This window comes from Lutra lutra, chromosome 6 (genome assembly GCF_902655055.1).
Source record: "Lutra lutra chromosome 6, mLutLut1.2, whole genome shotgun sequence".
In the NCBI taxonomy this organism is placed as follows: domain Eukaryota; kingdom Metazoa; phylum Chordata; class Mammalia; order Carnivora; family Mustelidae; genus Lutra; species Lutra lutra.
This window is the reverse complement of record NC_062283.1, coordinates 50150748-50166260: the sequence shown is the minus strand read 5'-3', so window position 1 is coordinate 50166260 and position 15513 is coordinate 50150748. Positions and strand designations below refer to the sequence as shown.

Genomic DNA, 15513 nt, shown 5'->3' with positions numbered 1-15513 from the left:
ATATTAACAGTCAGGAGGATTCACCCAAGCCATTGGTGCTCATGGACAGCCCCCACATCAGCCAGCTCAGCTTCAGTTCATGTGGGAACTTCAAAGGGCAAAATTTCGGGCCCTCCTGCAGACCTAATGAATCAGACACACCGGATGGGGGAGCCCAGCATTTGGCCCTTAACAGCTGTCCAGCTGATTCTGACAATCTGAGGACCATGGCATATCTATAAGTCCTCAGGTCACTGACCTTCCCATACCTCCAGGTATTGTCATATGTGACTTGCAAACAAATCTGCAGTTTAGCTCTTCTATATATAAAAGGAGGAGGGCAATTGTCAAATAGTAAAGTAAATGCTATTTACTATAAATAAATAGTATTTATTTATCCCAATAAATCTGGGATTACCTAACTACTCTGCCTGGTAAAAATTTCTCCATTTACTTCTCTGATGACCCAATCTTATTTTTTTCTAATTAGCAGGATGTTTTTTAAAACGTAACTAATCATCATCAAGGATTATCAATAACAAAGTCCCCAAATTATTTGAAGATTTATTTTTATTCCTACTTCATGGACATGATAATACTTAATTATATGAATAAAATATCATCTAGTCTTTATCAACTACAGCAGTGGTTCTTATACTAGCTGCATCAGAATCTTTGGGAGAATTTGTTAGACTACAAATTGTGGACTCCACTCCAGAGTTTCTGAGGTATGGGGCAGATGCTAGGAATTAGCATTTCCAATGGGTTCCTGAAAAGTGCTAATACAGTAGCTTTTGGGACCACTGCCCTAGCCCAGATCTCCAGATGCTTATACATCCTTTCTGCTCTTACCAACACCTCTCTACAATGACACTGTATATTTAGCTTCACACTTGGCACCGAGTTTTAGGATGGCCAAGTTATTCAACAGGTATGTTGTTTATATAGGTGCTGTTTTCCTGACACGCACGTTCTTTAAAGGCAAGAAATATTTTTTGTTTTGCTTTTTTTTTTCATTACCTAGAACACTTACAGTAATGCTGAGCAGAATGTAAAACTATATATAAGGTTATATGTCCCCTTCTTCATAAACACTAAAACATATCAAGGAAGGAGGAATGAGTTGTTTATTCTTAAATGTTTAATTTCAAGGGGATAAAGGAAATGGGGAAAAACACTGACAGATAAGGTGACAGCATTTGCTGTTGTAAAATTATGCACACTGGTTATGAAAAGATGATGGTAAATCATCTCTACCTCGAAGTGTCCTCTTGATAGCCTGAATAATGTTTCACAGGGAAATGAAGAATGGTTTCTTTTGGGTCATTTTCCATAAAATAATTAAATGCAATACACAACCTGTGAAGTTCAGTATTATGATCAGAACCTAATCTGACTATTTGATTGCTTTCATGGTCTGGAGAACCTGGTGTATATATATCTGTTTGGCTGGTAGATAAAGGCACACAGCATGCCCCTGGCTCTAATTTATCATTTTGCTATCCTATTATTAATTTCTTTTTTGATATAAAAGAATTGAAAAAAATGGTATGCTAAACATTATTTCTAAATCCAGTTTCTACAGCTAATGTCAAAGATGATTTACTCCACAAAAAGCAGCTATTTTTAAGAAGGAAATTTAACCAAAAACAGACATGTAAAACTTGCATTGCATGTGTATTTCCTTTCATGCTATGGTCTCTGGTACTTACCCACAAGAAACTAAAGAACGGAGAGTAATTTAGTTTGTGGCCATAGCAACCCTCAAAGTCAGGTGGGTGACCATTAAAACATAATTTAATTTTGAAGAGGTTCTTTATTTTATTGTTAAATACTTTATATTGACTTTGATCTTATTACATGGTTTATTCTTAGTTTGTAAACAAACCTCTAGCATGCCAAAGGATATACTGAAGATCTAAGATGTAGGGAAGCTTGCTTACCAAATAAACAGACAAGAAGTTTGGGAGGAATCATCAGAGGGGAATCACGCAGACTAGGCCTCAAATTCTAGCTCTGCCAAGTAACTGAATGCACTTCTGGATAAATTAATTCATCTGTCTTAATCTGACCTTCCTGTTTAAGTGACATTAATACTCCCAATGTCATGGCTTTTTTTTAAACAAAATAAGAGGCTTCATGAAAGTGCCTTGCACATCTCTAGGCACAGAAGGGAAGATTCATAAAATTAGCTCTCCACTGCCACCAAAAAGTTGGGGTCTCAAAAAATCTTTTGTCTTATGATTTGTTTTAGGCTGCATTCTTTCAAATAATACAGTATTTTTTTATTTCTACTGCTATGGTTTAGCATTGTTATTTAGAAAAAATGAGTAAAAAATACAGTTAATATTTTAATATTTTAAAATGTCATAAAAACAGTAGAGTCCATAGTTTCATCATCATTTTCTATAATTGAGAATGATCATTTGGGTGTAACCTGATTTTTCAACAATTTGGTGAAAGAAATTTTCATTGGTTATCAAATTATGTCTATGTGATCTTAGACAAGTTATTAATTTTCTCCATTCCTTAGTTTCTTCATCTGTAAAAGGATAATTTTTTTTAAAGATTTTATTTATTTATTTGACAGACAGAGAACACAAGTAGGCAGAGAGGCAGGCAGAGAGAGAGAGAGAGAGAAGCAGGCTCTGCACTTAGCAGAGAGCCTGATGCGGGGCTCGATCCCAGGACCCTGGGATCATGACCTGAGCCTATGGCAGAGGCTTTAACCCACTGAGCCACCCAGGCGCCCCAAGGATAATTTTTTTTTTTTTTACTTATAGTTCAGTGATTTAAGAGATATAATGTGAGAATGCATATGAAGTGCTGGGAAAAGAGCCAGGCCTGTAGTAAGTATCCAATAAATTATGTCTCTTGCTATCATGTGTCCTATCCTGTGTTCACTTCTCGTCATACCCAGTTTAAACACCATTTTACAGTATTTTAACTGCTAACTGGAATTCTTATCCCTTTACCTCACTGTTATCTGCCGCACTTGCCTAGGCAAACCTCAATATTCAGTAAATCAAACTGAAAGTTTCCTCGGACCCACACTTAGGCTTTGAAGTATAGCCACAGGAGGGGGAATACAGTACTACAGTCACAGAGACTAACTTTCAGCTTCAGTGCGACATCAACGCATCTTCTCTATTTCCTCAATCTCCTCTGGGCCACATTTTCCACACAGCTAAATAAGAGGTTCTCCAATCAACAAAAACTACCTCTTCCCTGTCTCTTTCCTGTCTCTCAACTGGTGACAACTTCACTTCATAAGAGAAAACAGAAGTCAACCATCTTGTCACCAAACCAACACACTAACCTGAATTTTCATCCACCCACTTTTTTTTTTTAACCTTTCTCTCTGTCTTCAACAATTTTATTCATTTGGCAGAGAAAGAGAGAACATGTGCATGAAAGCACAAGCAAGGGGAGCGGCAGGCAGAGGGAGAAGCAGGCTCTGCACCATGCAGGACCCTGGGATCCTGATCTTAGCCCAAGGTAGAAGCTTAAGGGACTGAGACACCCAGGTGCCACCCCACTTTTGCTTTTAACAGTGAAATAGGTATCCCTCCTCCAACTTAAGATAATCCTTTCCAGTTTTGTTCATTCTCCCATTCCTTCCCCTCTCTAAATGAGACAGAGCTCCTTATCAGGATTTAACTACTTGCTGGACATCTACTCTTAAATGTGCCACAGAAATCTTACATGCACACACTGTACTTCTCATTTCTCCACCTCTGAACAGAAGACATACTTAATGTTATGCCCCAATAATGGGTCCGTGATTAAAGGAGCGAGACTGATACAAAGCGAAGGTCATGCAAAGCTTTATTTCACGCCAAGCATCAAGAATCTAACCGAACGTTCGGGGCCGCACCTCTTACAAGAGAGAGCGACCCTTCTCTGTTTCACAAACTAGCTTTTAAGGGCAAAGGCCATGCTGTTGGGCCTGGCCGCCCAAGGTGGCCAATGAGATTGTAATACACACAGGAAACTCCACAGTGATGCTAGGTGACCAGTTGAGTTACAATTTACCCTAGTAGACATTTGAACCAGCCTATTACACCTTGATTGGGATTGGCACCCAAAAGGCTCCCAAAGAGCAGGGTCCATACTCCTTGGTAACCAGGGAGACAGTATGCATCCCCTCACTGATCGGATGTCTCCACCTGGCCTCACCCACCTTTGCATCTGGGCTTTGTTACCTGAAGCTGGTTTCCGGGACTTGTCTCCAAGTAAATCCCCTGGGGGAAGGGGAGCAGGGACAGTTTCTAAATAGGTCCTTACACTTAACCCATCCCAACAAATAATTCCATTAAATAAACATCAAACTTCACTATACATAAAAAGGAGATGCTCAAGAAATTAGAAGCCTAGTAAGCCACTCCAACTTTTATACTCCTATTAGTAGAGGTCTAAATACATATAAAACATTTCAAATTGAGAAAATTTGCAGACAATATCCAAACAAAACTACTAAATGAAAAACATAAAATGAGAATCCAAACATTTCAGTAAATTTCCCTTACACAAAAACAAACATGAAGCAGGAAAAAAAAGGAAAAACTGCAACAAAATGTCATAACCTGGATGAATATTATATAAGCATTTTTAGATGTAAACAAGGAAGATTAAAAAATAATACAGGAATTCAGGAAATAAATTGAAAATATAAAATAATCTCAGATATTACAATTAAATCACTAGAAACTAAGAGAGAAAACATTTAACTTTAAATTTTTAAAGCCACTGAGGAAAAAAACTAAACACAGCCAATAAAAATGACATTTTTAAAAAGATAAAAAGGATCAGAAAAGTGGTAGAAGATAGTCAAAGAAGTTGCAACGGATCTAAAATTAGAGTCCTCAGATATAAATTAAATCAATGCGACAGAACTTTTTTATTTTTTATTTTTTTTATTTAATTTTATTTTTTCTCAGTGTTCCAACATTCATTGTTTATGCACCACACCCAGTGCTCCTATTTATAACTATATTCCAAGGGGCACCTGAATGGCTCAGTCAGTTAAGCAGCCAGCTCTTGGTTTCGGCTCAGTGATCTCAGGGTTATGAGATCGAGTCCAGAATCAGGCATCATGCTCAGCATGGAAATTCTCTCTCCCTCTCCTTCTGCCCCTTCCACTCATGTTTTTTCTCTCTCTAAAATAAATCAATAAAAGATTTTAAAATATATATATATTTTAAAAACTATAATCCAAGATAATACTCCAGAATTACAAGAAGCCTTGAATCTACTTATTCAAAGGATTCTGGGATAAGTGGAATTCTTAAATCTGAGACATAAGTTGTGCTCTTAGACTTCCCACAGAAAGGTTTTTGTTTTGTTCTGTTTTAACTCTTCAGGCTTCCATACAAAAAGACAAAGCCATTTACAAAGGAAAGACAATCAGGTTGACATCAGCAGCACATATGAGAGCCCTACAGCAACATCTCAAAGAAATTCAAAGAAAAACAGTGACAAGACAAGAAGTCTTAATGCTATAATGACAGCAACAAGACAGTGACAGCCAAATTGTCATTCAAGTACCAAGAACAAAGAAAACATGCTAAAACACAAGAATTCAGAGAATACTGTATTCACAAGCACTTCCTAAGCAATTCCTAAGCAAAAAAAAAAAAGCAAAAAAAAAAATAGAAGTTTCATAAACCAAAATGATGGCTACGAATTATTGGTAAAGGGACTGATGAGAAACACCATACTTAACTGCAAATTTGAAACAAAGGTGGAGAAAGAGTAGAAAATAGTTTATAAATATTACATAATCTGACAAAGTAGAAGTAATAGCATTAAACAAACAAGAAGAAAAGGAGGAAGGAAAGGGAAAAATAGAATAAATTCATTAACTGACACAGAAATGATAAAGTATCATTTGAAGTTGGCAATGCAAAGCATATGTCTAAGGGAGGCAAAGGGTTGCTAAAGAAATTCTAAACTGTATTTGTATAGACTACTAGAGGTATTTGTATAAAGACCCTTAGTTGTTAACACTGCTATATTATGTATTTGAAAGTTGCTGAGAGCTAGAGATCCTGAGTTCTCATAACAAGAAAAAAATTTTTGGACCTATATGAGATGATGGATGTTAACTAGAGTTTTTTGTGGTAATCATTTCACAATAAAAGTAGGTCAAATCATTACAATGTACAACTTAAATTTATACAGTGCTGTATGTCAATTATCTCAATAAAACTGGAAGGAAAAAGAGCACTGGAAAAACATAAACTTTCCTAAGTCCTAAAGAAAGTAAAAGCAGAAAGAAATTAAAAACTGACCACAATGAAAAAAAAAAAAAGCATAGTAAATAGAACATAATGCACATAGTAATATAACAAAATTATAACATAAGTATTATGATAAATGTAAGACCAAACCTACTAGTGAATAAAAACAGACTCAATCTCTTAAAAGTAAAAAAATTCATATTGCCTTTAAAAGCAAAGACCAACTCTATGCCTCAGATAAAAGAAACAACTAAAAATTTTTGAAAAAGCAAACAACAGAAGAATGTGCAAAGGTTTGGCAAGCAAATAAGAATAATCAAAATGAAGAAATGCAATTCTTCTAAATAAGGCAAAGCAAACTTCCAGCTAAAAATTATTAGGGAAGACAAAAAAGTGATAGTTGATAATGTCAAAAGCCACAATTCAAAATGAAGATGTAACAGTTATGAATATCCACACAACAAATTAAAACCACATTCATGAAACAGAGAATAGAAGAAGCATAGATGAAAATGACTAGACTTCACAAGATAGGTAAAACAAAACAAAAATTAAGTATATAGAATATTTAAAGAAGATATTCAATAAGAAAATTTTACAAATGTATATTGAGTTTCACATTCTCAAAATAGAAATTTACCTTCTTACAGGACGGGAAACATTTCTGACAGTTGAACAAATAATAAGTATAAGAAAAAATTTCAACAAATCCCATTAAGAAATGAAACAAGATGGGATCAGGTGGGAGACAAACCATAAGAGACTCTTAATTTCAGGAAACAAATGGAGAGTTGCCGGGTGGCTGGGTAATGGACATAGGAGAAGATATGTGCTATGGTGAGTGTTGTGAAATGTGTAACCCTGATGATTCACAGACCTGTACCCTTGGGGCAAATAATATATTATATGTTAATTAAAATTATAAATAAATAATAAATTATACAAATAATATTTTCTGATACAGTATAATAAAGCCAGAAATTGACAACAGAATTAAAATAAAAGGATTTTCAACCTAAATTTTTTTAAAATTTCAAACAATTTCTAGGAAAAAGAAAAATATAATAAAAAATTACAGAATTTCTAAAAAGTAATAGTTTAAAAATATTGCACATTAAAATCAAGGTGACACAATTGAAGCAATAATTTAAAAATATATATAATTTGGGCGCCTGGGTGGCTCAGTGGGTTAAGCCGCTGCCTTCGGCTCAGGTCATGATCTCAGGGTCCTGGGATCGAGTCCCGCATCGGGCTCTCTGCTCAGCAGGGAGCCTGCTCCCTCCTCTCCCTCCGCCTGCCTCTCTCTCTACTTGTGATCTCTCTCTGTCAAATAAATAAATAAAATCTTTAAAAAAAAATATATATATATATATATAATTTAAATACTAAAAGCAAAAAATAGTAATGCGCAAAAATAATGAATACTGTTATGCTGAAAAAAATAAAAAAATTAAAAAAAGAAAAAAAAAAAAAAAAAATAGTAATGCAATGAAAATAAATGAATTCACTTCCCAATTGTAAAATCTAGAAAAATGTGAGAAAAAAGGAAGGAAATAGTACAGACAAAAATAAAAACAAAACAAAACCCAGAAATGGAAAAAAAAATAAAGTTAATAATTAACTTACAATATTGGATCTTTGGGAAAAAAAATAAAAAGAACATAATAGAGAAGCCAAAACCTCATTTATAATCAAGGGGAAAAAAAAAAAGTAGAAAGCAAAAGCATAAATAGTCTAAGAAATAACAAAGGGAGAATAATCACTGAAACCAAGAAAACTTTTTAAAAAACACAAAAGGACGGGCACCTGAGTGGCTCAGCTCTGCCATCCAATCAGGTCATGCATGATCCCAGGGTCCTGGGATGGAGCCCTGCATCAGGCTCCCTGCTCAGTGGGGAGCCTGCTTCTCCCTCTCCCCCTGCTTGTGCTTTCTCTCACTCTCCCACTCTCTATCAAATAAATAAATAAAGTCTTTAAAAAAAAAAAGAAAGGAATTTGCACAATTCTGTACAAGTCATTTGAAAAATCTAGATGGAATGACTGATCTCCTAAGAGAACGAAGTATACTATTATTGACCCCGTGAGAGACAGACTGCTTCAGCCAACCAATTTCCATGTAAGAAATAAAAGTTATCAAGAAGCTTTTCAACACAAAGAATATCAGGCCCAGATGATAATGGAGAAGAGAAGGAAAAACCCCGTGGTGCATGAATTCAATTGTAACCACCAATAATAAATGATTTTTATGTAATATATAAAATCAAAAATGAAAAACATTAAAATTGCACATTAAAAAGACAAGAATACAGCATACAAATAGGCAAGAGATCAATGTAATAGAACAGAAAGCCCAGGGGCGCCTGGGTGGTTCAGTGGGTTAAAGCCTCTGCCTTCGGCTCAGGTCATGGTCTCAGGGTCCTGGGATCGAGGCCCACATCGGGCTCTCTGCTCGGCAGGGAGCTTGCTTCCCTTCCTCTCTCTCTGCCTGCCTCTCTGCCTACTTGTGACCTGTCTGTCAAATAAATAAATAAAATCTTTAAAAAAAAAAAAAAAAGAACAGAAAGCCCAGAAATAAACCCACATGTATATGGTCAATTAATCTTTGACAAAGCAGTAAAGAATAGCCAATGGGAAAATGACAATATTTTCAACAAACGGTGTTGGGAAAACTGGACATGCAAAAGAAGAAAACTGGACTGCTGGCATACACCAAACACAAAGATAAATTCAAAATGGATTAAGGACTTAACTGTGAGACCTGAAACTATAAAAATCCTAGAAGAGAGCACAGGCAGTAATTTCTCCCACATTAGCCATGACAACTTTTTCCTAGATATGTTTCCTGAAGCAAGGGAAACAAAAGCCAAAATAAATGATTGGGACCACATCAAAGTAAAAAGCTTCTGCACAGCAAAGGAAACAATCAACAAAACTAAAAGATAACCTTCTGAGTGGGAGAATGTATTTGCAAATGACATCTCTGATAAAGGGTTAGTATCCAAAATAAAGAATTTATACAACTCAACAACCAAAGAACAAATAATCCAACTTTAAAAATGGGCAGAAGACATGAACAGAAATTTTCCAAAGAAGACATACAGATAGCCAACATACCCATGAAAAGATGCTCATCATCATTTATCATCAGGGAATGCAAATCAAAACTACAATTAGATATCTCCTCACACTTGTCAAAGTGGCTAAAATATAAAACACAAGAAACAAATGTTGGAGAGGATGTGCATAAAAAGGAATACTTCTGCACTTTTGGTGGGAGTGCAAACTGGGACAACCACTGTGGAAAACAGTATGGAGGCTCCTCAGTAAGTCAGAAATGGAACTACCGTATGATCCATAATTGCACTACTAGGTATTTACCCCCAAAATACAAAAATACTAAGTCAAAGGGATACATGCACCCCTCTGTTTATTGCAACACTATTTACAATAGCTAAATTATGAAAGCAGCCCAAGTGCCCATCAATAGATGAATGGATAAAGATGTGGCATATATATACAATTGATTATTATTCAGCCAAAAAATGAAATCTTGCTATTTGCAACAACATGGATGGAGCCAGAGAGTATAATGCTAAGCGAAATCGTCAGAAACAGACAAATACCACATGATTTCATTCATATGTGGAATTTAAGAAACAAAAACAAAAAAAGAATAGGGAGAAACAAACCAAGAAACAGACTCTTAACAATAGAGAACAAACTGATGGTTACCAGAGGAGAGGTGCATGGGGGGAATGGGTGAGCTAAGTAAAGAGGATTAACGAGTACACTATTCATATGTACACTATTCACAGTGAGCACTGAGTAATGGATAGAATTCTTGAATCACTATACTGAATAACTAAAATTAATATAACACTATATGTTAACTACATTGGAAATTAAAATTTAAAACAATAAAATTAATAAATAATTTTAAAAGGACAAGAAAAATGCAATGTTATAAATAAAATATGCCAACAAACTGAAAATGAAATGAATAAATCCCTGCAAATGCACAAATTACCAAAATGTACTCAAGAAGAAAGAGAAACACTAAAGAGCCCAAAATTTAGTAAAATAATTTAAATAGTAATTAGAATTTTCCTTACACTTACAAAACTCAAGTCCAGATGGTTTCACTGGTAAATTCTACCAAACAAGGAAAAAATGATACCAAGTCTACACAAACTCTTTCAGAAAAGCTAGTATTACCTTGATACAAAAGCCACACACATACACAAAAAATCACAAGAGAACTACTGACCATTATCTCTTGTGAACACAGACACAAAAGTCCTTAATAAAACATTTCCAAATTGAATCTAGCAGTATATAAAAAGAATAATATTAATGGCTAATTGGCATTTATCCAAATAAAGCATGATTAGTGTAATCATGATTAGTGTACAAAAAGTCAATGTTATACAACATATTAATTAAATAAAAGAGGAAAACAATATAAATCAAAAAATGCTGAAATTTTTTTTATAAATTCAACACCTAATCATAATTAAAGAGAAAAACTCTCAAGAGACTACAAATAAAAAGGAATTTCCTCAACCTAATGAAGGAGTTTCAACTAATAGTTACTGGTAAAAGACTACCTATGGTTAGAAACAAGACAAGAAATGTCACTACTTCTATTTGAGATTGTACTGGAGGGCCTGTACAGTGCAATAAAATTATTACAATAAATTTAAGTCATATCGATTAGTATAGAAGAAGAAATCAGACTTTATCGCCAAATAATATGATGATCTATGCAGAAAAATCTAGGGAATTTACAAAGAAAGTTGCAGGAATCAATAAGCGAGTCTAGCAATATTGCAGGATATATGATAAACCAAACTAGTTCTTTTTTTTAGTTTTTTTTTAAGTTTACTTGACAAAAACAGAGAGATCACAAGTGGCAGAGAGATCAAAAGTGGCAGAGAGGCAGACAGAGGAGAGAGGGGGAAGCAGGCTTCCCGCTGAGCAGAGAGCCAGATATGAACCTCAATCCCAGGACACTGAGATCATGACCTGAGCCAGAGACAGAAGCTTAACCCACTTAGCCACCCAGGTGCCCCAAACCAAACTAGCTCTATTTTCACAGGTTAGTAACAAAAAATAAATAAATCTTTAAAAATCTCTTCACAAGAGTATTTTTAAAAACATAATATTTGGGTATGAATTTTACAAAAGACATAAAAGATCTGTACACTGAAAACTACAAAACATTGCTGAGATAATTTAAAGAAAAACTATTAGTGGAACATTATACCATATTCATGGATTGGAAGATTCATTGTTACAACCATAACTCTCCTCAAATAAAGGTAAAGATATGTATATACTCTCCTGTCTAAAAGTTTACGCTTAATCTCAGCCCTTCTGCCCCATCTTGAATAGGAGCTGAACTTGGTAACTCAGTTCCAAAAAAAAATGTGCAAAGAAAAAAACAGTAACTTCACAGTGAAGAAACATGACAAATATTACCATAACCAAATCATAAAATTTGATATAATCAGTGATTAGTCATATGGATAGTATATAATCTGATATGTTATCCTTCCCTCCCCACCAAACAAACAAAAAAACAAAAAACAAAAACAAAAACAAAACCCAAACCTGTAATTCCAACCTAATCATGAGGAAAACATCAGAAAAACCCACACCAAGTGACATTCTACAAAATACCTAACCAAAGCTCTTTAAAACTGTGAAAGTCATGAAAAACAAGAAAAGAATGAAATTATCATAGATTACAAGAGATTAACGAGGCATAACAAAATAATGCTATGTGGTATCCTCAATTAGGTCATAGAACAGAAAAAGGACAGTCCTGATAAACTAATAAAACCCAAATACAGTATGGAGTTCAATTTACAACAATGTATTGCTACTGATTTCTTAGTTTCGACAAATGTGCCATAGTAATATGTTAACATCAGGAGAAACTGGGTAAAGTGTGTAAGGGAACTCTGTATACTGTATCTGCAACTTTCCTATAAATCTAAAATTATTACCAACTAAAAAGTATACTTAATAAAACTCGGGAGGCTTTTCTGTAAAATTTTTCAAGCTGACATTTATGCTTATATGGAATTTGCTACACTTAGTATATCCATTACAATTTTAAAATGAAAAACAAATTTAGACATGCTGTCAGATTTCAAGACTTTACAGCTATGATAATCAAGACAGTGCATTGTTTACAAAAGGACAGAGGTATAGATTACTGGGACAGAATCAAGAGTCCAAAAATAGTTTCACATGTATCAGTGAAATCTTATTTGGCAAAAATGCTCATATAATTTGGTGGGAAATGATAGTCTTCTTAATAAATGATGCTAAAAGAATTGGGTGTACTAATGGAAAAAAAATCAATCTTGACTTTTTCCTCATTCCATACATAGAAATTAAAATAATCAAAAATGGATTATAGGCCTAAATTGATAGGCTAAGATGATAAAGTTTTAGAAAATATAGTGTTCTAAATGTAAGTATTTAGAAAAATTGACTTTTTTTTTCTTTTAGAAGAAAAGACAAGAGAAAATCTTATAACCTTAAGTTAGGTAAATATTCTTAAATATAACACAAAAGGCATAAACCACAAAAGAATTTAAGAAGTTGGACTTCATCTAGATTAAAAACTTTTCTTATCAAAGGTACAGTAAGTGGAAAAGCAACCCAAAGATGGCAAGAAAGTATTTTCAAACATAGATCTGATCAGTGATTATTGAATAACTATGTAAATATACTCAAAACCACTGAATTGTGTATACAATAAATTAAATAGGTAAACTGTATAATGTATGGCTTATTTATGAATAAAGCTGTTAAAAAGTAAAGTAAGGTTTACACTTATAGGTATGTCCGTGCAAACATACTACCCAGATTAATATCAAAAAGGGAAATAAAAGGGCGCCTGGGTGGCTCAGTGGGTTAAAGCCTCTGCGTTCGGCTCAGGTCATGATCCCAGGGTTCTGGGATTGAGCCCCACGTCGGGCTCTCTGCTCAGCAGGGATCCTGCTTCCTCCTCTCTCTGACTGTCTCTCTGCCTACTTGTGATCTCTGTCTGTCAAATAAATAAATAAAATCTTTAAAAAATAATTAAAAAAATAAAAATTAATTTTTAAAAAAAGGGGGAAATAAACTAGAAATGCCTGGGTGGCTCAGTCAGTTAAGTACCTGCATTGGGCTCAGGTCGTGACCCCAGGATCCTGGGATCAAGCTCTGAGTAGGGCTCCTTGCTCAGTGGTGAGTCTGCTTCTCCTTCTCCCTCTGCCTCTCCCCACTCCCGTGTGCTTTCTCTCTCTCTCTCTCAAATAAATTTTTAAAAAATCTTTTTTTTTCAATAAAAAGGGGGGCAAAAATTAGAAAAAGAAAAACTAAGCCCAAAGTGAGGTGGAGGAAGGATATAATTAAGATTAGAACAAGAATAAATGACATACAGAATATAGAAACAAAAGAAAAAATAATTAAAGCTAGAGTTGAACTAAAAAATTTTGGATTTTTTTTAAAGATCTAAAATATGGACAAATCCTTAGCTCAACTAAGGAAAAAAAGGTAAGACTCAAATAAAATCATAAACAAAAGAAGAGACATTACAATTTATGCCACTAAAATAAAAAAAAAAAAACCACAAGGGACCATTATGAATAATTACATGCCAACAAATTGGACAAACTAGAAGAAATGGATAAATTCCTAGAAACATAAAACCTAACAAGACTGAATTAAGATGAAAGAGAAAGCCTAAACAGATCAATAACAAGTAAGGAGACTGAATCAGTAATCAAAAATTTCCTAGAATAAAGAAAGTCCCAGGACAGGCAGACTTCACAGGTAAATTCCACTAATTGTTTAAAGAATTAATATGGATCCTTAAAATCTTCCAAAAAATAAAAGAGGGAACAGTCACCAGATCATTCTATGAGGCTAATATTAGCCTGATACTAGAGCCAAATAAAACACTACAAGGAAAGAAAACGACAGGCCAACATCCTTGATGAACATACATGTAAAAGTCCTGAACAAATAGTATCAAACTGAATTTAACAGTACATTGAAAGGATCATCCACCACAATCAAATGGGGTTTATCCCTGGGATGCAAAGATGGCAGTATATGCAAATCAATGTGATATACCAGATTAACAAAAAAAGATAAAAATCATATGACCATCTCAAGAAATGTAGAAAAAAAATTTAACAAAACTCAATGCCATTTCATGATTAAAACTCTCAAAAACTAGGTATAGAAGGGATTAAACACAACACAATAAAGACCATATATATATATATATACATATATATATACGTATATATACGTATATATATATACATATATATGAACATATTTAATGATGAAAACTGAAAGCTTTTCCTTTCAGATCAAGAACAAGACAAAGATGCCCTGTCTTGCCACTTCTTTTCAATAAAGTACTAGAAGTACTAGCCAGATAAATTAGGCAAGAAAAGGAAATAAATAATATTCAAATTGTAAAAGAAGTAAAACTGTCTCTGTAGATAACATGATCTCACATATGGAAAAACCTAAGAACTCCATCAAAAAACTGTCAAAAATAATAAATTCAGCAAAGTTGCAGGATACAAAATCAACATATGAAAATCAGTTGCATTTTTATACTCTAACAGCAAACTATACAAAACAGAAATTAAGAAAGCAAACATATTTATAATAGCATCAAAATAATAAAATACTTTGAAATAAACTAAACCAAGGAAGAGAAAGACTTATACACTAAAAACTAAAAAACACTGATGAAAGAAATTAATGAAGACTCAGATAAATGAAAAGCCACCCCTAATCTCTAGGTTTATGGATTGGAACATTTTTTATTGTTAAAATATCCACACTACCACAAATGACCTATACATTCAATGTGATCCCTAGGAACATGATGACATCTCTAAATCAAATGTTTGACCAAGTGACCTCACTGGTTGATGGATTACACAAATCCTCTCCTTAGGTATTCAAAAAACTTACAGCAGAACAATTACATGGGCTGCTGGCACATTCCAGATAGACTGACAATATATACATAGTATTGATACCCATTTATTTAACAAGCTACAGCAGAGAAAGTCCATTTCTACTTGAAAATTAATGAAAAAAGTTTCTCTAGGTAAGAATATGATGGTGCAAACCCATCATCATAAGGGCATGTGCCTTTGAGTTTTTTAGGGCTGGTGAATGACAGGCACCCTGCAGTTCCTCTTGCTCTAATTCTCTCATACTAATACCACCACACAACTGATAAAGAAGTTGTTGAGATTAA

The 15513-nt window shown here is 34.1% G+C and overlaps 1 protein-coding gene across 4 annotated transcripts in view; it reads right to left on the bottom strand.

Annotated features, from left to right (window-relative positions):
• COL21A1 (collagen type XXI alpha 1 chain) overlaps positions 1-15513 on the bottom strand; it is a 203497-nt gene that overhangs the window by 45237 nt on the left and 142747 nt on the right. The gene's annotated exons all lie outside the window — the stretch shown is intronic.